Source organism: Cinclus cinclus, chromosome 6 (genome assembly GCF_963662255.1).
Source record: "Cinclus cinclus chromosome 6, bCinCin1.1, whole genome shotgun sequence".
In the NCBI taxonomy this organism is placed as follows: domain Eukaryota; kingdom Metazoa; phylum Chordata; class Aves; order Passeriformes; family Cinclidae; genus Cinclus; species Cinclus cinclus.
The window spans coordinates 21,775,198-21,798,504 of NC_085051.1; positions in this window are offsets into that span (position 1 = coordinate 21,775,198).

Genomic DNA, 23,307 nt, shown 5'->3' on the forward strand with positions numbered 1-23,307 from the left:
CTTGAGTGTCTCTAGTCATACACACCCTTGTTACTGACTGGTGTAAAATTCTCTGGTTTCACTCTTAAAGATGTAGTCAATGAAATATAAAGAGCAAGCTCAGTGAGGGGCAGTCATAGCTTGGAGGCAGATAACTTTAACTCCAGGGATTCAGGTGTGCATTGATATTGAAATGAGATTACAATGAAGAAAGTTAATCCAAGGACAGTAATTTTGCCACAGTTGTTGGTTCAACAGCAAGACATGTCCCATGTACCTTGGCTGACAGCTGCTATGTGATTTATTGGGTACATGGTACCATCAGGTTCTCATGACTAGAAAGATTGCAAGAGAGCCTAGACATGGTGTTTCCATTCCACTCCACCCTCCATTTCATTCCTCTTAGCACGTGGTTAAGGCTGCAGGTTGCGGGGGACAGGAGAGAATCATTGTTGAAGAGATTTTCTGCATGCCGACTGTGTTCCATCCAGGAAGTAGTATTTGCGTTTTACTATAATTTCTGTGCTCTTATAGCATTTGTTAGAATGTGAATTTAACTTCCTAGTTTTCTCTAATTTTACCCCCAGTAATCTTCCCACAAATCTCATTGTATTTCTACAAATCTATAAATCATGACAGAAAAATCCATATTAAATAAGTGTGTAACAGGAAGCCACAAAAGGAATCAGTTCTGATGCAAAGTTAAACTCTTATGTCACCTGGAGGTCTTGGAGTAAATTGGTCATGGCCTGATTTGAAGTAAGTGTGCAGTGTTACATGTATTTGTGCTCCACTGGGAAACCAGCTTGAGACAAGCCAGATGACAATGACATCTACTACTAAAAACCCTATAGTTTTTAGGGGTGAAAAATTAATTGATAATATCTCTTGAGGAAATGGAAAGGGCTGCTATAAAGCTCTAACTATTCCAGATACAGGCAAAATCTTTAAGTGGCTGAGCTTAAACAAAAAGTTTGGGAATACTGAATTAAGATTGCGAGCTAAAATATTTTCTCTCTTCTATAATGAAAAAGATGAAGACCTGGGTCTCGACCGAGATAAATATATATATATATGCATGTATATATATATATATATATATATATTTATGTATGTATGTATATATATATATAGTTAGGATAAACTGACCTGGGATATCTTGTTCAGTTTGTGTTCAGACACATCCACATCTTCATCCTCACTTATAGTCAGTAAAGCAATTCCAGAAAAATCTACCAGCTTGTAGCTTGTGGTCCTTTGGCTTGGCTTTGTTGCATACTGTTCAACATCCTATGGAACAAGCTACATTTGTAAAAAAAAACAGTTCAATTTCTCTTCAGGACTTTGCTCATTTGTTGTAGTTGTCCATTTTTATGACTTAGTTATGCGTCAAGGTCATAGCAGTAAATTTACACCATGGTAAGCGTCATTTCCTCCTTCCTTGTTGTCAAGTACAAGAAGGTCATCATGGAAGGAAATTAAATGTGGGTGAAAGCAAAGTCTCATTCTTCATTACAGTGTTACAAATATGTTATTTTTCATTATTATTTTCTCTATGCAATACTTTTAAATGCAAGCAGTTCTGCTTGATGGCTACAGTGAAGAGATTCAAGATGGCAGTTTGAAAAATAAATCCCTATGTCATACACCCTCACAACAAATTTGTGTTTGCTTTTTGTTTTTCACTGGTTTTCTTTGAAGTAAAGCAAAATTATTTAGACTGAAAGTGCCAGTTTCTTTTTGCATGGAATATGAAATTCAGAAATGCAGAGTAGATCCTGTCAAGAAAGTTCAGGTTTTAAAATTATTCCAGACAAGTCTGCAGAGGTATGAAAATCTCTCTTCTGTAAAATTGTTAGATTATGTGTTATAGTGTGACTGCAAAATGTTGAAGCTCTTCATATGTTGCCCCCTGCCTATATCCAGGGACATTTAGAAGGACGTGACACAGTTTTTCTGAATTCATTGTTTATCCTTGGATGAATTTGATTCGAGGAAATTGTCTGAGAGTAAAATCTAGCCATCCCTGACCTTCCAAGGAAGCATGTCTTTGTTCTAAAATAAAATCCTAATTAAACAAGGCTTGTTACAAAAGCACAGCTTGTAGAACCTACAAATGGGGGGGGGAGAAGAAGAAATCCTTCTAAGTAGCCTATGAGAAGGCTGATTCAAGGTAGATTATAAAGAAAGTTATGGGGTCTCATTTTCTTATGTGCTTGTAAAAGTTTTGCATCATTGTTATTGACCTTGCCAACATTAGACTAAACCTGATGTAAATAATTAAGAACCAAGTTTAAATTGCTCAAGATGACACAGATGATAGGTGCATCACAGGTGCAAAGTACCTATAAGTAGCTATTGCAAGCTGAAGGAGGGAGAGTTAATTTTAAGGGTGCAGCTGTGAGAGGACCTCACACACAAACATCTGCCTATACACTTCAAACTGCAAACCAAAAAAGAAGCAGCCTCAGAAAAGAGTACCTAGGGTGGGGACTGGTGGATGTTGCCTAGGGGAGTCCTGTAACCAGCTGTGACACTGCTCTGTAAAAGGTTTCAGGTCAGCCCAGGCTGCAGCAGAAGGATAGGTGCTGATGCCCACAGGCCAGAGAGGGAGGGAATCTGCCTTTTGCTGCTGCCCTAGGAACTCTGCATGCTGGCACCAGGGAGCACAGAGGCACCCTGTGGTCTGTGTCCCATGCAAGAAGTAGAAGGGGACACAGGTGGAGCTAGATTTCTTTAAAAATATTTAAGGCTAAATGTTATTAGAGAGAGAAAGATGAATGTAGCAGGCTGGTTTGTAGTATTCATGGACAACTCATAATTTTATCAGAGAGAGAAGGCAGCTGCAGATTCTGTGTCCTCAGCCAGGCAGTGTGACAAAGTTGCTTCTCTGAGTGCCATTTTCCACGGATCATTATGGTAGGCTAGACTAGATAGAAATCCCAAGAAGCCATGACTAATACCAGAGTTCAGTTATGATGAGAAAGAAAAGTAGACCAAGACTTTGATCCCAGGTGGAGACTGCTGAAGAAAAAATTGTGGAAAAATACAGAAATCTTTGAACAGCTCTTGAATATTTATTAATGCAAGAGAAAAAAAACAAGGGCATTAATTCATTCTCATGAAAGGATATAGTAGCAGTTCTTTAGGAATGCTGGACTAAGTGTGCAAAGCTTCTACCTTTTGTTTGCAGGTAAGCATCAGTCAATGCAAAGAGATGAAAAATCAAATATTGCTGATGCAGGATTAATTAGACTTCATGACTTCATGAGATCATTGTGGTCAACGGGGGGAAAAACGGCAGCTCTACAGAGGCATCACTATTTTGTTTTCCAGATAACCCAGAGGTCATTCTTTTTATCTCTCCTGTATCTTGAATGGTGTAGGTAGGATGAGTGCACAAGGGGCTGAACAAGCAGAGTCTTCTCATGTCCTTCTTTCCATCTTAATTTCTCATTTTCCAGAAGGGATACAAATGTACTTTGTAGGCAAACTGAAAATGCAAGTATGTTTGCATTTAAGTCTTGGAAAAAACCCTTTAAAAATTATAACAAGTACCATGAGATTAGGAAGATGGGAGAAGGGAGAGTGATAAAGTGGAGAAACACCTTATATTGAGACTTTTTATTAAGAGAGGTATGAAAACACTTTCCCTGTAGACAAAATACTTCAGTGATCAGACTCACCAAAGTCTTTTTGACCACTGTGTTTTATCAGCTTTAGAAATAATGTTTCAGGAATATCCAATACTGGTGATGTTATCAGAACTAGATAAACCCTCCCAAATACCTCTTGCACTATTGCAACAAATCTATAGTAAGAATGGGACTACAAGCAAGGATTTAGGCAGCAGAGCTTGCCCGTTCTGCATCCAACCTCAACTCATCCATTCTGGCAGTCTGATCTGCAGCAGCCAGAGCAACTCAGGCTTATTAACCTTCAGCTGGTGTCCCTCTCCAAGGACAAGAAGGATAGGCAGTCTTCTGTCCTTTCTATGTTAAAGCTACTGACAGAAAGCTGCTCCTGCACCCCTCAGTTTCTACCTACTGTCATAGAAAAATGTCATAAAGGAAACAGACAGTTTTACCTTCTGCCTCATACTTGGGGGAAGAGAGGATATTCCCTCTGCTGTTTTTATGTCTCAAAAAAAAAAATACATTTCCCCTCTCTACATGTAAAAATTGGACTTTTTATTCACTACTGTATGTAGAAATGTAATATTTCTGTTTGCAATTCCAATTTCACAGTTGAACAGGATCTGCAGAGACAGAGAATTCTAATAAAATTGCAGAAACATTTAATGCAATGACTGGCAGATGGGGAAAGGGTTTGTGGCAGCTCCATTTTTGTGATTATGTTAACAAAACATGGCATGTGTTTTTCTAATACATAGACAACTATTCCATTTACAATTTGAATCTGATGACTGAAACTCATCAGGTGACTTTTTTGAGAATGTGTTTATCACCTGAATGATCTAATAATACAGAAGTAGTAATTTTTTTCCCTCAAATTAATGTTCCAGGTTTGAAGTTTAATGAAGTTACATGAGGTAATTTCAAAAATTGCCTAAGTGCAACAGTGTAATTTCAGTAAATTATTTATGCATACTTGATTCAGCAATTAGAAGACAGCAGCCTATAGTGACCCATGCTAGGAAGCTGTTTAAACACAGAGAGATTCAGTGCACTAATGCGGTAGGGGGATAGTACTAATAGAAAAGATGGAGAATCTCTGCAAAGTCAACTACATGAGGCAGTGTATAAAGTTTTCAAAATTTGTTCCAAACTGCTATTTAATAGGAAACTAGTCTGAAAGTCTGAAAATCTGCCTAGCTAACATCTCTTATAAACCTAGTATCACAAGTTCTGGATCAGATATTCCAAGTTCTTCCAATTCTTGAACATGGACATCTCAAATGTCACCTGTCCAATGTGTCAGGTGGTCATTTACCATGTTTTCAGATTTGATGGAAGTGGAAATATATGTATCATATCCAGTTCAGTAATCCCCAAAAATTGCATCAAGACAAAATTATAATTATTAAGTAAGGAAAATTATCAAATATCATTGAGAGAGGACCTGGAGAAGGCACTGAAAGTCAGGCTGCACTGGATCAGACAAATGCAGACCTCAGAGAGAGTATATGTGTTTTTTTTTGTTGTTTGTTTTGCTTTTTTTTCTTTGCCTTCTAAGGCTGAATCAAAGCTAATTTGTAATGCATGCTTAGAAACCAAGTGAAAATTACTTCAGCTGACTTTAGCTGACCCCCATGCGTCTCAATTATTTAAGGTTGCAAGGGAGTTATCATGTGATTTGCCATGTGATTTATTCCTATCAATTATCATAAGGTCTGCAAATGACTGAAAATGTGAAGATAGTCCTTGAGGCACAGTTTAATTGGTGGTGCTGAAAGTCTTTGTAATGATCCCTCTCATTTATAATCTCATTCTTCCTCTCTCTCATTCCCAAATAACACCACTGCAGCTGTGGTGAAGCTGGCTGAAGTCTAGGAGCATTATCTTCTATCTCTAATTAGTGGTCTTTTAATAATAGCACAGAAGAGTTAAGGGAAATTTGCCTCACCTTTTATTCAATCTGGCCCCATCCTAGGCTTACATGACAGACTTCTGTTTCTAGCACTTCCAAATCTTACATGAAACACATTTGAAACTATATTCCTGTTACCAAGGAAATGCCTTATTGAAAATAGGTCCTGAAACACCACAGACCACTAATGCAATCAAAATAAAATCAGGAATCATCATCAGTGATTCACGGGCCCTCATCACCTTCCTAGACAGGACTTTTTCACCACACCCCCACTCACTTGGCTTGCCAGCAGAGCCATGCTGGGGTCACAGAGCAGTGAGACTTACCTTCTGATGCCATCCTTAATCCTCCCTGCCTTTTTCTTTCCCAGTGTGACACTTGTCAGGCAACTCTTCATTTCTCCTCTGTAATCATGGTTCTGTTCACTTTCCATGCCTGTCTCCCCTTATTATGAATCAGTCCTGCTGTCCTCTCAACCACCACAGCACAGCAGCCAGGGCTGGCTCTTGTGACACTTTGGATCCTCACTGAACACAGATCGAGTTGATGCACTCTGTCTTTCCTGGCCTCTGCATGCTATCCAGAAAAGTAGCTATCTAAAGACTGCACCTTTTAATTCAACAAATCTGCTCCCTGTGGAGGAAATTTAGGGGTGTGTTGCAACAATTTATGCCAGCAGCTGAGGAGGTCAGCTAGCAGTGCTGGCATAAACTGGCAGCAAAATAGGCTTGAATGCTCTGAGGCAAAAAGCCAGTCCTGACTGATGTGGTATCTGTATAGCCAGTTTTAAAGCTATAACAGCCCTCCCTGGGAGTTCTTTGTACAGTGTGACAATCAGGAATTAGTGTGGCTTGGGTGTTTGTACATGCCAAGCAGGCTCAAATGTTAGAAGGTGCACCCCAGGCTGCCTAGAGTCAGGGGAGAGGTGTCCTCTCGTTCAGAGTCTGCTCTGAGCACAAGCACAATGGGGATCTCCTGCTGGGCTGTGGAGTCCTGTCACTGCACTCATCTGTGCACATATTTCCAGTCCCATTGATCACATGAAGGCAAGGGAGGAAAGTCAGAGGGATTTATGCTGGTGGGTTGTCTGTGAATGTGGGGAATATATAATATACCTACTAGCAGTCAGAAGAAAGCCAGGAAATCTTTTGGCTTGGGAGCAGAAGGATTCTGAGAGAAAGCACTGATGAAGGAGGGATGTGGTACCAGGGATGCTGCCTCTAGAGTCACTTTCCAGATTAGAAAAAGACCTGACATTTAAAACTGACAAAGCCTGCCTTTAAACTGACATCCAAGGCTTGTAGGTCTGAAAAATTGTTTAGAGCAGACTGTGAACTGATATTGCAGGTTTTCACTGTACACTGTAAAACAGTGAGCTAAATACCACCAGCACAGCAACTCTGTGGGAAACGTTGTAGCTCACACATAGAATAGGATATATGACTTCTTGTTTTTCTGGAAGAGGAAGGATTCATAATATCCTTTAGTAAAAAAAAAAAAAAAAAAAAGGAAGTAGGATGCATCTATGCTAAATATTAAGAGGTTTTTATGGAGGACAAATTCGCAAATTTCTTCATCTTTCAAATTGATGAAAATAGGTTACAGTGTGTGATATAAAAATTAGATAGGGTTACCATGCATGAGGAAAATTGCATAATACATTATCCAGTATTTAAAACATTGCAATCTGATTTTATAGGGTTTCCAGACAGAAAAGGCCCAATACAAACAAAAATAAATTAAAGAGTACTTTCTGTTGCAAACATTTATTTTCACCTTTTTGCTTTTTGTGTGCTGTTTTTCTTTCTGATTGGGCTTTTGGGTCAGTTTCTTTTTCGTCATGGAGGTATTGGATTTTGTTTTGGCTTTTTTTTTTTTTTTACTTTCATAGCATTAGCAAGACTAGAAATATCGCAGGATTTTGTGTTCATGAAATTTTCATTGTTCTCAAGTGGGCAGTTCAGATACCTCTCAGCTCTTCTGAAATTGGATTTAACTAGACCTTTTGAACTCACCCTATAATTGTGCATGAAATGATATAACTACATCCTAGTTCCAAAGACATTTTGAGCCATGGACTGCCCTGTTAGTGATTTCCCCATCCTTTCCAAGGTAAGGCTGAAGTAAGAATACTCTTTCTTGATTAAAATTCTTCTTAGGCATTTACCTTCTTCCTAGACAGCCTGTGCTTCTTATCAGCCTTGCATAAAGGTCTTGATAATCAAGGCTTCTGACCATACCCATTTATATGTAGCACTTCTGTAGCTTTTACCCTGAGTCGGTGTATAAAGATGAGTTTTCTCCACCTCAGAAATATTTTATGGGTTTTCTAAAATGGAGGGGAAATATGATTTTGAAATGCATTGTTTTCATCTTATGCAAAGTTCACCATGACAGTCGGCTGGTAAGGATCAAAGTTTCATATGGCATGTTGAAAGGTCAACGCGTGTATTAAACTGTGCACTGGAAAATCAAAGCTTTGTAATTTACAGGCAATAGCTCAGAGATTCATACTTGAGGAACAGGGTCAAAAGAAAGCTCTTATCCCTCTTAATTCACTTGGCAGCACAGTTCCTTTCCATGTCATAGCAGTGCCTCCTGCTGCTGCTGCCATGCAGGTATGTTAATGTTTCTCCTAAAGATTTCAGGGCATGTAAGGTTCTGTGCTCTCAATCTTCCTCCTGCTATGGCACAACTGTTTCAGGACTTGAGAAAAAAGTACTTTTGGAAATATTTGGCAGAATTTTTTCTGTATCTCAACATCGTCTTGGTAACATGGATAAAATATTGTCCATAACACGAAACTTGTAAGGATTTGTGTTTGTAAACAAACTGCTGTATTTTTAGAGATATCTTTGTGAAGAATCTCAATGACATACTTACTTTATCCATGTATACCATAAGTACATCATAAACAACAGAAGTTCTAAATTTAAAAATCATTTCAGTAATACTGATTTGCTTCAAAAATATCTTGCAGCTTAATTGCAAAAATTTCAGAGGATAATGAGTTATAGCAGCTTTGATGACACAGTAGAGTTGCATTGCTTTGGTTACAACCGAGGCATGGGTATGGATGTAGTTGAATTGTTCCATATCCCATATTAATGGGTTTGGTTTATAACTGATTTATATGGATTTGTGTCAGTTCAGTTATTTAATTAACTGTATCCATAAAGGATTTGTATTACTTTCAACTACATCAATTAAAAAAAACCACAAAACACCTGAATTAAACTTGTGCAATATGCTTTTGTAGACAAGACCTAGGACTAGGAAAATTATCTTTTCTACTACTTGAGGCTTTGGTCTTAGCTCATTTGTACATTCTCTTCTGTCCATGAAGGATAATTTCAAAAAGTTTGTGGAACCATAGGGTAAGAGCTCAAAATCAGTCTATTATCCCAACAGTCTTTCTCCTACTATTGTTTTTAGTGCTAAATGTAGTGCTTATTAATGCAAAGCTTTGGTGAGGACCTGGTTAGGGACAATGACAGAGTGGACACATATTGTCTTCCTTAGTCACCCTCAGAAATGCAGAAGTGCTTCATCATGAGGCTGTTACCTTGCATCCCTGCTCTGTCCCTAGTTACTCAGTTCATACTTTTGTGCCATTGGAGTTCCATTTCTGTCCTGTCACAATCTGGAGATATTCACAAGCTCTTGATACTCATGGCAGAGTGTAGATTATTGGAGACAAATCAGAGAAAAGCTTAAAAACAGGAGTGGAAAACTGAAAGAGAGCAGGCTTAGATTAGACATAGGGAGTGTGGCAAAGTGCACTTACTATCCAAGCTCTTGTATAGGTATTCTACAAAATTTCAAGGTGCTTCACTGGATATAACAGGAAAAACTCTTAGTGGTTTTAGGCACAGCAGTATAATTTTAAATTTAGTGTCCTGAATATTCATCCTCACAATGTTCATTGAAATTAATATACCTTTCTTGAGTATTAAATAAATTGTGACACCAATTATTGTCCACCAAGGATTTCAGAATTGTCACTAACCAACTTAACTGCGAGGACAATGAAGAAAATCACTTTATCTCTGAGCTGTGGAGGGCCCACAGGAGAAATAGATAGCTTTGACTAAGGTATGCAGAAGTGAGCTGTGAATTCAAAGTCTGATCAATTTATTATGCTATTAAGCTTACATGTTCCCATATTTATCCTGCTCCTGTAGGGAGAATGTGTTTGAGTGAAACATTGTAAGACTAGTAGTCACCCCTGCTATTTTGGTGTCACAGCAGAGAAGCCAAGTACTACATGGATGCTCAGGTTTGAACACCACCCCTAATCCCTCCTCAACTGAATTTGAAACCTACTGAAGTGAAAAGCAAGCCTGCATGCTGCTATCTCTACCCTGCCCACCTATAATTAAGCAAAGCTTTATGCCACTGAGGTTGTCCCAACACCATGTCCTTTCCAGATAACCCTCATTCACAAAAACACTGCAAATTTCTTTCAGAATGAATAGAAGGAGGCATGGCCCCAAAAGCTATGTAGTAATACCAAGAATGTTTTCCAGTAACAGATGGAAATAATGGAGCAGAGGATGGAAGGGATTTCTGTATGTAACAGTCATAATTTCAGGGTGCATTCTTCTCAGTGATCTCTGTTCAAACAAGCTCAGGAGCCAAAGGATTTAGCTCAGAGGTGAAGTTAATAATTATTCCTCAAGATATTGTTGCAGACTACAGTGCCTACCAATTAACTATTATCAAATCAGAAAAGGAAATAAGCTTCTATTTTGTATAGTGAATGAAATGAGGGGCTGAAGCAACCATTTTTATTGCTGTACTTATATGAATAATATCAGTATAAAGCAGTCAAAGTGAAGACAATTATCTCTTCATTTTCAATCACCAACGGTACAATGTCCCTGGGTTTTAACATCCAACTCAATCCTGTTTCACTATTGCAAACATGAACTAGATACCAATTGATTTTTAAAATGAATGTGCTACAATTCAACAATAGCTGCAGGGCAGTGAATCAAAACTACTCACGTGCTTGTGACTCTGTCTCTATAGTGGTTGAATCCCTACAAAGAGGATATCAGCTCTAATAAGGCACAGCTGATCCAGGTTTTGTGTAGACATCTCTGTGTATCCCAAACTCACTCTCATCATATCTGAATTCCCATGGTGGACAAAGACCACAATTTAGCAGCAGGACAGGTTGTCTCTTTTGATGATCATAGAGACAGATGAGACCTGTGTAAAAAACATGATAGTATGAAAGTTGCAGATCAGAGCAGGAAGATCCTCAGGTCCTCCTAAAGGAGCTAAACATCTCTTGGGACAGAAACAAACCCCTGCAGACTTGCATTTTACCACTAATAGGCAAAAAACTTTGCGTTCCTCATACCAAAAAAGGCTTTCAGAACAGTAAGAGTGGACCTTAAATTATAGGCTTTTTGCTGCATCACAGCACAGCATGTCCATGTGCAATTTCTTCTCAGCAGTCCTCTGTCACTTCCTTTAAAATAACAGTCTGGAGCTGTTCTGTGAAATTGTTCAACCTTTCAGAAATGTGATGGTACAGACAGCTGCTTCTCCCCTGTCCTGTGTGAACCTGTCCCACTCTGCCTCTCCCCACCTCAACAAGCACTGCAGGACTAAGTCTCCCACAGTTTCACTGGAACTGGCCTTAAGTCATTTGCATGTAACAAAAAATAAATTGCATGGGGAAGACTTTATAGCTGCATTTTCTGTTTCTTTTACAAAGGAACCAGAAAGAATAGGTACTGTATTTCTTTCAATGGACAAAATTCCCTTCTGAATTCACCAAAGTTATATTCCTTGTGACAGGACTAAATTTAGCCCAAAACATATTTTCTTCTTACTTTGCAATCAGACGTATTATGACTTAACACTTGTTTATAGAAATGAATTATACCTGCTTGACTTTTTTTGTAAATTAACGTACTCCACACAACTATATAGAAAAGAAACCTTACGTTCCTTTCTGTGCTGCATGTGGCTCTTCAGCTCCACTGTCTGGTGGTGATTTAAAATTTTATAAAGACAAAATAATTTATTTTCTAATCTAAGTAAGTTGTCAGTGTTATGCTTCACAGAATAAGGTACTTAAGGTGCTTGGGTGGTATAGCTGGCTGTCAGTTACAGTAGATGAAAAGCACATATTGACGTTAAATGCTTCTTTGCTCTTGAATTAAGCATGTCTAACATTTTACATGTTATATTAATTGGAAATTAACTCAAGTTATAGAACTCAGATCTATTACTTCCAGATCTTTGTGTACTATGAATCAAAAATTCTGGATTGTTCCATTTAAGGAGAGAAACATTCATAAATTTAAGAGATGCCCTTTAAGTATTTCCTTGGCCTGCCTTTCCTTTTCTGTTCTTCAGAGAATTATCCTGAGCTCATAAATAAACAATTTACAAGAAATTAGTTCCATTCATTTTTCCATCCCCCTACTGTTTAACTTGTTTTGAAGAGGGTTTGATACCTTTTTAGTCCTTGCTCCAAGCAAGTGCCCATATGTCTTCTGGGAGGTGGTGAGAGGCAGCAGAAGAAAGAAAGGTTTTAACTTTCTTCTTTAGATCTGGTACTCAAGATATCATGGTGAGAGCCCTGGTATACACGGCTAGTCAGGTGGGCAGAGAGAAGTCGACTGAGTAAGCATACAGCCAAGTGTCCTGAGAAATACATTTTCTTTCAAACCAGCACTGCTGGCTTTGAAAGAAGTACTAGGCAAATACACAGTCCTCACTGCAGAAAAGATGAAGTACATTCAAAGCCAAAGCTTGCCCTGCTGACTTTCTTCTATCGGAAAACCTGATGAAAAGGCATAGTCTGAGTTTGATTCACATGCACCCAGTATAACAGCTTCAACCCACAGACAAGGCAAAAACATTGCCTGCTTTCTTGCAGCACTTGCCAATGATGTCTTCCAGTTCTGCAGAGAGCACCTGCATACCTTGAGCCAAGACCTCAGCTGATTTGAAATCTGGGAAATGTACAGTAACATTTTGTGAATGTTTTCTAAAAAGAAAATAAAAAGCAAATACAGAAGGCATGCGATATCATCCCTTGCAACTTTGTCCACCCCCTACTCCCATACCATATTACCTGTCACTTTGCTATTGAGCTTTTGTTACACCAGGTCTAAATACATTGGAATGTCTCAGCTGAATGATAAACATGTCTTCCTATACCTGTTTATTTGCTACAGTTCAATAAAAAGAGAAATGCTAAACTTGGAGGAAGCTAGAGGAACTAAATTAATCATGACAGAGAGTCCACCACTGAATTAAAACTGTTACAAGACCTCTTGTATTTTCATAGGCAGTCTTCCTGAACTTAGATGTAATCAGACAGGATTTTTTTTTCAAATTGTGGGCTAAAAGATTCAACAGGAGCATTTTTGAAAACCAGTCATCTCTAGAAGGACTTGCATGGGGATAACATTTATTTCATTTCTTAGCAGAATACTCCTAGAAAGTAGACACATATTTGTAAATAAGCATTTCAATCTGATATGTTGTAGCTATAGGTAGGATTATTCACACACCATTTCATTATATTTTTACAAAATAGTTCCATTTTTCAATGCATAACTGCATGTTTGCTCTTATCTGCAGAATAGTTCTTCACCCTTCATACTTGCCAATTAGTTTTAACTGTGGGGTTTGGTGTGGAGTGTGGGATCTTCTGTGCAAGATGTTCAGCCTCTCATTACTGCATTTATTGAATGGCTTGGTCTCCAGTTCTCAGACCCTGCTACTATCAAACGCCATTCTTTCTTTTGAAGCTTACAGCTGCCTACCAATAAGAGACAGCTTCGATTTTTCAGATGAAGATATCAGATTCAGCCTACAGGTTCTCCTTCTTGCTGCCACATTCCTACACTTCTCCCCAAATTTGGGGCACACCTCTGATGCTTCGAGCTCTCTCTGTGTGCCCATGCTCCATGCTACCTGGAAGGTGCTGCTATGCCCCCAGCACTGGGCTGTGTTTCTATCCTTCACCTCCTGAGCAAGGTGTGCAGAAAGTAGTTGTTGCTTCTGTCTCTCCTGCTTCTCTTCCAGACTTCCCTTCTCATCTTTCCTTTCTCTCTAAAGTCCAAAGAGGAGGACTATTCAAACACACCCTGAAAAGTATTCATTTATTTCTCTGACAGCTCAGGAGATTCTTGCCTTACCCTTAATTTTTTTCCAAACAAAAGCACGAACAAGCTAGGAAACCTAAAGACATTTATTTATGCCCATAAAAATAATGCATCAAGCACAGTGTTTACAGGTCATTTTTGGGCTACCTTCTAATCTATGCCTGAACTTAGGACAACAAGGGTTAAACTGGGGATGAGTTTCAACCTTGTAGTCTGTTCTGTTCGTAGGTCATTTTAAAATGTCAGTACTCATACTGCTAACTTATTAAATCTGATCTTCAACAGTCTAGTGCTTCTCAGTTTTAATGTGGGCCTTTCAGTTCACCTACAAAATATGCATTCTTTTCCTGACAGATGAATAATAAGCACATGGGAAAAATAGCTTTTATAACTGACTGGTTGAACTTGAAAGTGTATGTTTTGTATGCATAAAAATGTACACAGGCCAGCAGTGTCAAAGCCTTAAAAGGAAAGACCATTATGTCTTCTGCTAAATGCAGCTATGCTGCTAAATTACCTGTGATCCTGGAGAGCAAATCTTGCAAGAATAATCTATGTTTTCCTACTCAGTGGTAAAAGTCAGGTTCCCTTGAACAGTCTTCCTACAGCACTCCCATCTTCTTTACCTGGCATGCATTTTTTCAAATATTAAAGCACCTTTTCAAACTTTTTTCTTGCTTCACAAAGGACTGCTGGAACCTGTGTAAAATACAAGGAAAATAAAAGACAAACTAAAAGGATATGCAAACCAGGAAATATTCTAGCTACATGGGCCATGTCAAACAACATCAGACACACAGAAATTAAGACTTATTATATAAGCAAGTTTTAACACTTTCCTACTAGGTTGTTTTAAGAGTTGTTAGGCCAAACTAATGTGTAGAAAATGTGATCTGTTACCTGATTACAGCCTGAACATTCCTTTCAAGTACCTTTATAAGGCAACTTTATTTAAAATGGGGCAAGGAGCCTTCCACCTCATATGAACAATCATACCTATGGAGGATCATAGATATAAAATTATATCAAATTAATTTTACTGTCTGATGGTTGCCTGCTGGTCACTTTGTTTTTGCTTTTCAACAGAACTGTTGGGGTTTAGTCCATGATATTAGAAGGCAAATTTCCACCACTCCAAAGCTACTTTGCCAGTTGTAGGAAAGACTGAAATTGTTATGAGTACAAGAAGTAACTCCTCTTTCATCCTGTAGGCTCTCAATGCTAATGCTAAGCCAATATGATGCAACAACACCAAGCCTATCTTTTGGCACCCAGTCATAATCTTTATTGTGTCATTTAATAATCAGTTTAGACCTCTGTCTCAGCATGAAGACATCTATTTCTTCGATTTACAGACAAGGATATTAAGAACATAGCTCCATGATATACTAGCATAGTTAACAAAATGACTCAAGTGCTTAAAACAATGTTTTGCTAGCTGACTTTTTTTTTAACTTGGAACATTTTAGTGATCAGATTTATGAAGTACCCCAAAATAACAGTTTTATTGTTAGAATGAGGGGTGAAAAAGCAAAACATTGCTGCCACAGGGCAAGAATGACTGGGTAGGGACAGAAAAAACTGAAAACAGCTTCCTCACAGTAGGAAATTTATTTTGGACCAGATTCACAATTCATGTTTACTGAATTTCCATCTTGTTCTCAAAGTTGTTATTCAAAACCAGTCAAAACCAAATGCTATTACAAGTTTATTTGATGGACTGGAAAGTAGATGGATTTCACTGACAAGTATATGATGAATGAACTTGGGAAAAGAAAATTAAAATAACAAAGTCCAGTATACTGCTTACTTCTCAGAAGATAGATGCTTGTAGTCATTTATATTCAGGATTCACAGGCAGCAAATATCCTTAACTATTTAATTTTAAGCTATTTTAAGCTTTCAAGCAAGTAATGTATTAAAAAGTGACCTAAACATTAGATTTGGACAAGAATTTTTACAATACCCAAGGACTTACCTGCACAGGAAAGAATCCTACTTAGTTAAACAAAAGGCTGCTTTTTTTTTTTTTTTTTCTTTTTTTTTTTAAATCTGTACTTATGAGATTTTTTAAGTCACAAAGGTTTAAACAAAGACAGAATCTGTTATTTCAAAATTCTAACTTATAAATGCAAATAACATCACAATCAGAGGAATTAATTCATCATAAACAGTGTCATTATGGAAAATGTTGAAGAAGAACACTGCAGATAAGGGAAGAAACTGTCATTATGCCACTTTGAGAGTGTGTGATTGTAGTAGTTCTTGACCTCAACCAGCTATAGATATTATGGAAAACCACACAAGGAGTAAACACAGAACCTCTCATCAGAAACAAACTCATACTTAAAACTCTTGCAAGAAGAACTCAGAACGCGTGCCCTGAAGATGCAGTTTGAGAAGTTGTGGAAAGGAGCCTGCAGTGTTCTAAAGGCAGGAACCAGACAGGGGACACATTTTCATATCCTAATCTGTTTTCTTGTCCATAGCAGAACCACTGCAGGTAGACCCTCAGCCTCCTGCCTCCGGTGTAGTTGTTCTGCCAAGCATTTTCCTCTTTTCCTCTCTTCTTCACATGGAGAGGAAGAGCCAAAATAATACAGAGGAGAGATTATACAATCCCAGAACAGGAGAGGTTTTGGGCCCTGACATACATATACTGTTACTGGGACCAAAACCATGACCTGAGAGGCCAGAAAAGACTTATGTCCCATGCATGTTACAAGATGAGCCCACCATGCCTCAGTGGGTCACATCACAGGGACAGAAGGTGACCAGAGCACAAGTTGCACAAGCTGTGCCTGACTTTCCTCTCAAAGTAATTCTCCCATTCAAGAGGAGAGAACATTTCAGACACAAAACTTGGTGAGGTAAAACAGCAAACCACAGAGATCAGGAGTCCTCCCATTCTAACAGGAGTGTGCAAGATATTGGAAATTCCAATTTCAAGGTATCATGTCAGAAGGATCGTGGTTAGGGATGCTGGAGAAGCCCAGTTTGATGTTTCATTTCATGTCAGAATCAGTTTGAGTTTTGTTTTATTTTCAGTTTTGTCCTTCTCTACAGACTTGTTAAGTTGCTTTCTCTTAAAGGAAAACAAATTGACTTCTTGAAAGATTTATATTCAATGAATAGATAAAATTCTAAACTCAGGAAAGATCTATACTCTCACCTGGGTTGTCTATAACTCCTTCATCTCTTAAAAAAAAGCTGTGACCTTACAGAGCTAACATTTTCCTCAATATGTCTGCTTGTGTCCCAAAACCAAGGAGATAACATCCTGATCTTTTCTTCCTGTTTTGTCCTCACACCCTAGAAATCCACCCCCAGTGCTGAGCAGTTTGAGCCATCTGTATGTTAGACTATGCTTGGGAGGTTTGTCACTGTCCGCAGCATTTTCCTCAAGTATCTTCAGATTTCCAGATCACAAAGGCATTCATCAACTGTTGTGAAATATATGATAGTCATTATATGATGTATAATAATGTTAAAAATGGAAATCTTTGGCCATTGTCTATCCAGGTGTACAGGGGATAAACCAACCAGTTCATATGTAACACAAAACAATTTCAGCTCTGGTTTATTATCTTACATTTTCCTCCATTGAGGAATCTCCTGCATGACATATTTGAAACAGTCCAAAAATTTTAAAAAATAATTAATAGAAGCTGTAGAAAGCTATTAAAACAACTGTGCTAAGGAATTTATAATCAAGTAAAAACCAAAATTGGCCATTATTGAACAACTGGAATTAAAAAATTTCTCATGCTTCTGCCAAAAAATTATTAGTTCCTAAATAAATGTTGTTGCAATGTATTTAAAGAAACCATTTGCAATTCACATCTGATTTACTTTCTAATTAAACAGTGCTCAGAAAACTAGTAATAATGAAATGCAAAATGTATCTGTTACTAATATTCAGAGTGACATAATGTCTTCCCATTTCCTACTTATATCCAGAGCATTTATGAAATCCTGAGCTTCCAACAGTGTTTCTCACATTATATTCAATTTGGTTGAAGGAGGGGATGAAGGAGGCTGAGGAATTAGTATGCATGAAACAATAACATTAATTTAAAGGGATCCTGTGAAATGATTTTAGTAAATTTGATTCGTTGTTTCGAATAGACAAAGTTCATGAATAATGGGGGCTTTATTAGAAAGGTTTACCTGAAGAGACATGCAGAAAATTTCTAATGCAGAAAATTTCTAATATACAAAATATATCTTTAAATGTCATATACACCTGCCAGAAACCCACTCTTAAAACACGTCTCCAGACCTTATCCAGCTGAAACTGCACACAGCATGCATGATAAAAGTACAGTGTTTATTTCAGGAACAGAGCCTCAGAAAGTTGTAACATATGACCTTGCTGAGATTTGAATGTTTTGTAGCAGTTTATCATCCCCAGGGTCTGTGCACACCAGTTGGTAAAAGTTCAATAGAGCTTGGTTATTATTTATACTAATCACATATCATAAGCGTTAATAATAAAAAGGTTGATCTTTTAAGCTCAAATCTTTCTTCTGATTTGTAGTGTATATATGAAACAAATACACTGAACAGAAAGAACAAAACAGACACTTTAAAAGTTTGAATAAAATCTATTATTCCTTTTTTATATGACCTGTAGACTACTTATATAATAACTATTAACTATTTGCATAGCTTTTTTATGCTAAAAAAACTTTCTAGAAGGAAAGGCTCATGGGTATGCATATGAACACATATCACATTTATGCAGCTGGCTTGAAAACACTGCATGGGTTTGTGGAAAAAAACAGCTAACATCTGTGACTGACACTCTTTAGTAACCAAGAACTAAATCGTGTAAATAAACCACTGAATTTGTTTCAAGACATAGGTAAGAAGGAATTCAGTTCAGAGATGAAATTATATTGGACACAACTAGAGTTCTGGTTGGATTCACCTGTGTTTCCATCTTTCCATATTCATAAAGCTTTGAAGGTAATCTAGCTAGCAAAGTCAAAACACTTACTTCAGCCTGCTGTGAGGCAGGGACCTTGTTCATCCAATCAGGTGAACAGCAGCTAAAGTATTTGATGACAGGTCAGGCTCAGAATTGAAAATTCATTGGAAAGCCATCTTATTTCATTAATCTCCTTTATATTCCCTTGTGATATTAGCTGGATATTTTCAGGCACAAATATACTCCCAAAACCAGGTCAAGGACACTGCTGAGAGAAGCTGGGATTTGGCAAATTCTGTTTGACCAGTTCTGCAGATTCTAACAAATCCAAGTCTGTTCATGAATAATCTGCAAATACAGAAGGAGGCTAAATTTGTCAAACAAATTCTTAACTCTACAGTGTTTGCCCAAAGCTACTCCCTTGTTCCAAATGCCTGTTAGTCTCAGCTGGTGTTCTTTCTGTACTCGCTATAGGAAAAAATCCATACTGGGAGTAATTGAGATGCTATGAACTTCAGAGTAAAGAAGCTTACTGCAAACTTCTGTGCACGTATACATGGATTTGACTGGTAAAATGCTGGTGCTTCTGCAGTCCATCACCTTTATACAAGGGGAACAGTTTAACTTGAACAAAGGAAAGTCACTCTGAAATGAAGAGGTCTTAGACCCTGCGGCTCAGCAAGCCTAGGACTTTTCCCTTATGTCTGACCCTCTGACCCAAAGACCAGTCAGCCAAGCCTAGCAGACCCTCTCCATATCTCAATATGTGCTTCAATATCCCATATGTGTGTAAGTGTGCAAAGTCACCCATGTTTCAACTGGCTTCTTCAGGTACTGTCTTATGATGGAAAGCAAGTATCCATCAGCCTATATCTGTCAGCTGAGGAGAGGCACAGACCACAGGAATCCTTATGTTGGTCCCTACAGTGGCGGAAAGACAATATATGACACCAGTGTTCATGTTTCTTTTTTCTTTTTTCTTTCTTCTTTTTTTCTTTTTTTTCTTTTTTTTCTTTTTTTTCTTTTTTTTCTTTTTTTTCAAGCTCATGCTTGACAGGCACTAGGAAAACTAATATTTTTATTATTTACCACTATGGAGCTCTCCAATACAACAGAGCTGCAATTTTAAGTTGAAAATGTACTGCTTCAACTTTAGCAGTGAGTATATAATTCATCCCTTCTTTTCCTTACTTTGTTTCTTCTCATTTAGCTAGGATGTGACTCTAATTTGGGGTAGTTTCCTTGCCTTCTGTGATGCCTGGATAATGTCTTTAATTTGGGTATTAGACTGATTTAGTTAATGGATCTTAGTACACTCTCTAGGTCTTAGCACAGCTTTCATGGACTTCTGACATAGTACTTAGCATAACTGTTCAGCTGGCAGAAAGAAAGTCTTATCTTCTCTCCCCAGAGGTAGCTAATCTAGCCTCTAAATCTGGTAAAAATTGCAGCAACTATTGAAAAATACACAGAATGTCATAAGATCCACAAGCGAACTTTTCGCTGCTAGTTTTCAATTGCTGATTGAGCCTTGTTTTCTATTTCTTTCTCCTTTTTTTCAGTAACAAATGGTGACTGATGAAAGCTTTTCACTTCAAATCAAAGGCATTCATCCTGTTTTCTGTAAAAATTAGGGTAGTGAGAAATCCACAAATTCTTTGCCCGAATCTGTTCTTTGGAAGAATTACAGCTTGGTCCAATGTATGTGTTTGAACACCATAATATATTTTATCCATTGCATGACACTAAATACAATTACCAGAAGAAGTTTAGCCTAGTGCTTAAGCAGACTAGACCCCTGCTTTCTCTGGATTAGCTCTGTCAGTGAGATTTCAAAGGTAATTTACAATTTTGGAGGCATTCATTGTTTAAAAGCTAAGGGTTCCCTGTGTTTGGAAAGCAAAGTATAAAATGCACATGAAGTCAAAGATCAAATTTTAAGGCTGTTCTAAAGCTCCTTCAAAGCACTGCCACTGATTTCAGCAATCTTTGTGTCATTTTCTCAGGCCGTTACTTTTGTGCCTATCAGTTGGTAGCAGAAGACAGATGAAATGAATGCTTTGGACAGGCAGCACAGTTAAGTGGAGCTACAGTTCAGAAAATTTATGTTCTGACCCTGCATCTGCCACCAATGCAAGCCCTGACAAATTGCTACATCCCTCTCCATCTCAGAGGTAAAATGGGATGATATTTACCCACCTTTTAAAGCACTGCACTTTGTGCTCCACCAGCAGTAATCATTTGATGACTGGGAGGCTCAATTATTTGAAATACTTTGAGATGTAAGATGGTCTGAAAGTATGAAGTGTTATCATTAATAATAATAATGAAAGTGGAAAAAAAAATTTCCACTAAATTAACACAGCACCACAAATCAGTTCTGATCTTGTAGGTTTTAAGCATAGCATTTCTTCCCAAGGGCTACAGTATGATCTTTCCTCCTTCATTCATTTCAACCAACATTTAGGTTCAGATTGCTTTTTAAATATTTAATAACTACTTGGGACATTTTATTTTATGGTGATTCCACACCATGCATCCCTGGGCTTCTTAATTCAGCACCAGATTTTAGAGCAAACAAAGCCAGTTAATTCCTCTGTGTGTAGATCAGACAACCAACCCTCCCTAGGAGTCTCCTGAAGGTCAAGTGAAACATCCAAAGGAGATTTTTTTTCATTTTTCACACCCTTCTTTCCACCCACCATCAAATCAAGCAAAGCTTCTCTTAATCATTATCAGGGAGACAAAAAGTTATAGTGCAGAGCAATGGACTGGAATTTCACACTCCATTTGCACAATAACTCTGAGGGCTGCTAATGTGCTGTTTGCTTTTTAGCAGGCATCTCTGCAGTCATCACTGAAATGCATTTTGGCGCTGCTCCCAGGGCAACTTAACTATTTATGACAGCTTGTCTTGAAGTGCCTACATGAACATTAGAATGTCCACAGCAATCTGCAAATTGACCCATCCGCATGGCATTTGAGATCAGATGGAAAGAGCTTTAATAATGTAATGAAAGTTAGGGTAGACATCATTTTTAATTTATCTTTTTTACTTTCTCTCCAATTTTCCATCCCATCTTTTGGCCAGGATATGTCAAATTATTAAATCCTCCCATATTAACAGATGCTAATGATCTCTCTCTCACTTGGACTGTCTTTTATTATACATTCAGTCAGACAATAAAGGGGAAATATAAACTCTTACCCTATGTAAACCATTTTCCTCCAGAGAGTGAACCTGCTCCACCAGACCCAGCTGTTTGCTTATTGTCCAAGTTGAGCCATGCATGAGTAATTTAAAAGGCAGACATTCTTCCCGACAGCTTTCATTTTCATGCTGCTCCAAAGTTCAGAGGTGGATTTTATTCTTCAACCTTTATTTCAGCTTTTTTTCTCTCTTAGAAGCAAAGCTGCATAATAAAACAACATTTTCAGGCACACCTAATAATGGAGAAGGAAAAAAAAAAACCATTCAACTGAGACCCAACTTCAGTCTGCAGCAGGAGTGACGAATTATGTCTGGAAGGTTCACCAGGATGAGAGAGGTCACAGCTCCTAACTCTGTTGCTGATTTATTCACAGGGCAGCTGGAGTTAAACTACCTCACCTCATCAGGCCATACTTTCTCTCTTAAAGATTGATGTGTATCAGGAGCTGTGAGAGAGGCAATTTGCTACAGAAAGTTCGAGCAGAGGAAGGTAGAGAAAAAGAATGGGTTACTTCCTATCTTTGCACCTTTGTTTCCTTTAACCTGGTTTGACTGTAAATACTTTCTGTAGATATTGGCTTTATATACATGGCTGTGTAGTGCACATTGGAATTTACCCCATGACCTGTCTCCTGAGGTGATAATTATGTTCCTCTCTCTCTCCCACAGGGTTAACAATATTCTCACATCTCTCTTTGCTAGGGCCTTTCCTTCTGCAGATACCAGTCACCTTTTCCCTCCAACTCTCAAACTGATTAGCCTATTAAATAACATTAGAGTCATTGATCCTAGCTTGCTCTCTGAAGTTTGTTGCTTTTGTTCTAATGAAAATAAGGGTCTGTGTACTGCAAAATTGTCCATTTTTCTTGGTACCAGGAGATTCTAACAAAATACATTCTCAGTCTTTTTTTATAATCATAAACCACGAACATACATGTTTAAGTATATATATATATATATATATATATATATATATATATATATATATATGATTTTTTCAAGGGTCTGTAAACCATCCAGCAAAATGTGACCTCAGCTTCTGTAAGACCTCCATGTCCAACACTGCTGCAAAAATATTCATAACCTGAGAAATACAGGGGCATTCAGGAATAAAGGGAATTTTATTAGGTCCCTTTACAACAACCCCCTGTATATTTCAAGGTGTGACCAGTTTCCAAGTTAAGGTGTAGGTCTGTGAAAGCAAAGTAGAAGAGCAGTGTGCTCTGAGAAGGTGCCTGTCTAGACAAGTTGCCTTAACCTGGTCTACTGTTGCTGTCATTGGTGCCACTCCACCATTGCTGTCACCTGCAACATGAATGGGCTTCATGTGACTGAGAGGTGTTTAGTTTAGGGAGTGCTGTGGTTAAAATGCTGACCATAATTCTGATCTAGTTTTTCTTTTGTTCTTGTAACAAGAAGGCTTGCACCAGTAATCACAGGGGCTGGGAGAATTCAAGGGAAGGGGTTACAGTATGGTCAAGGACAAACAC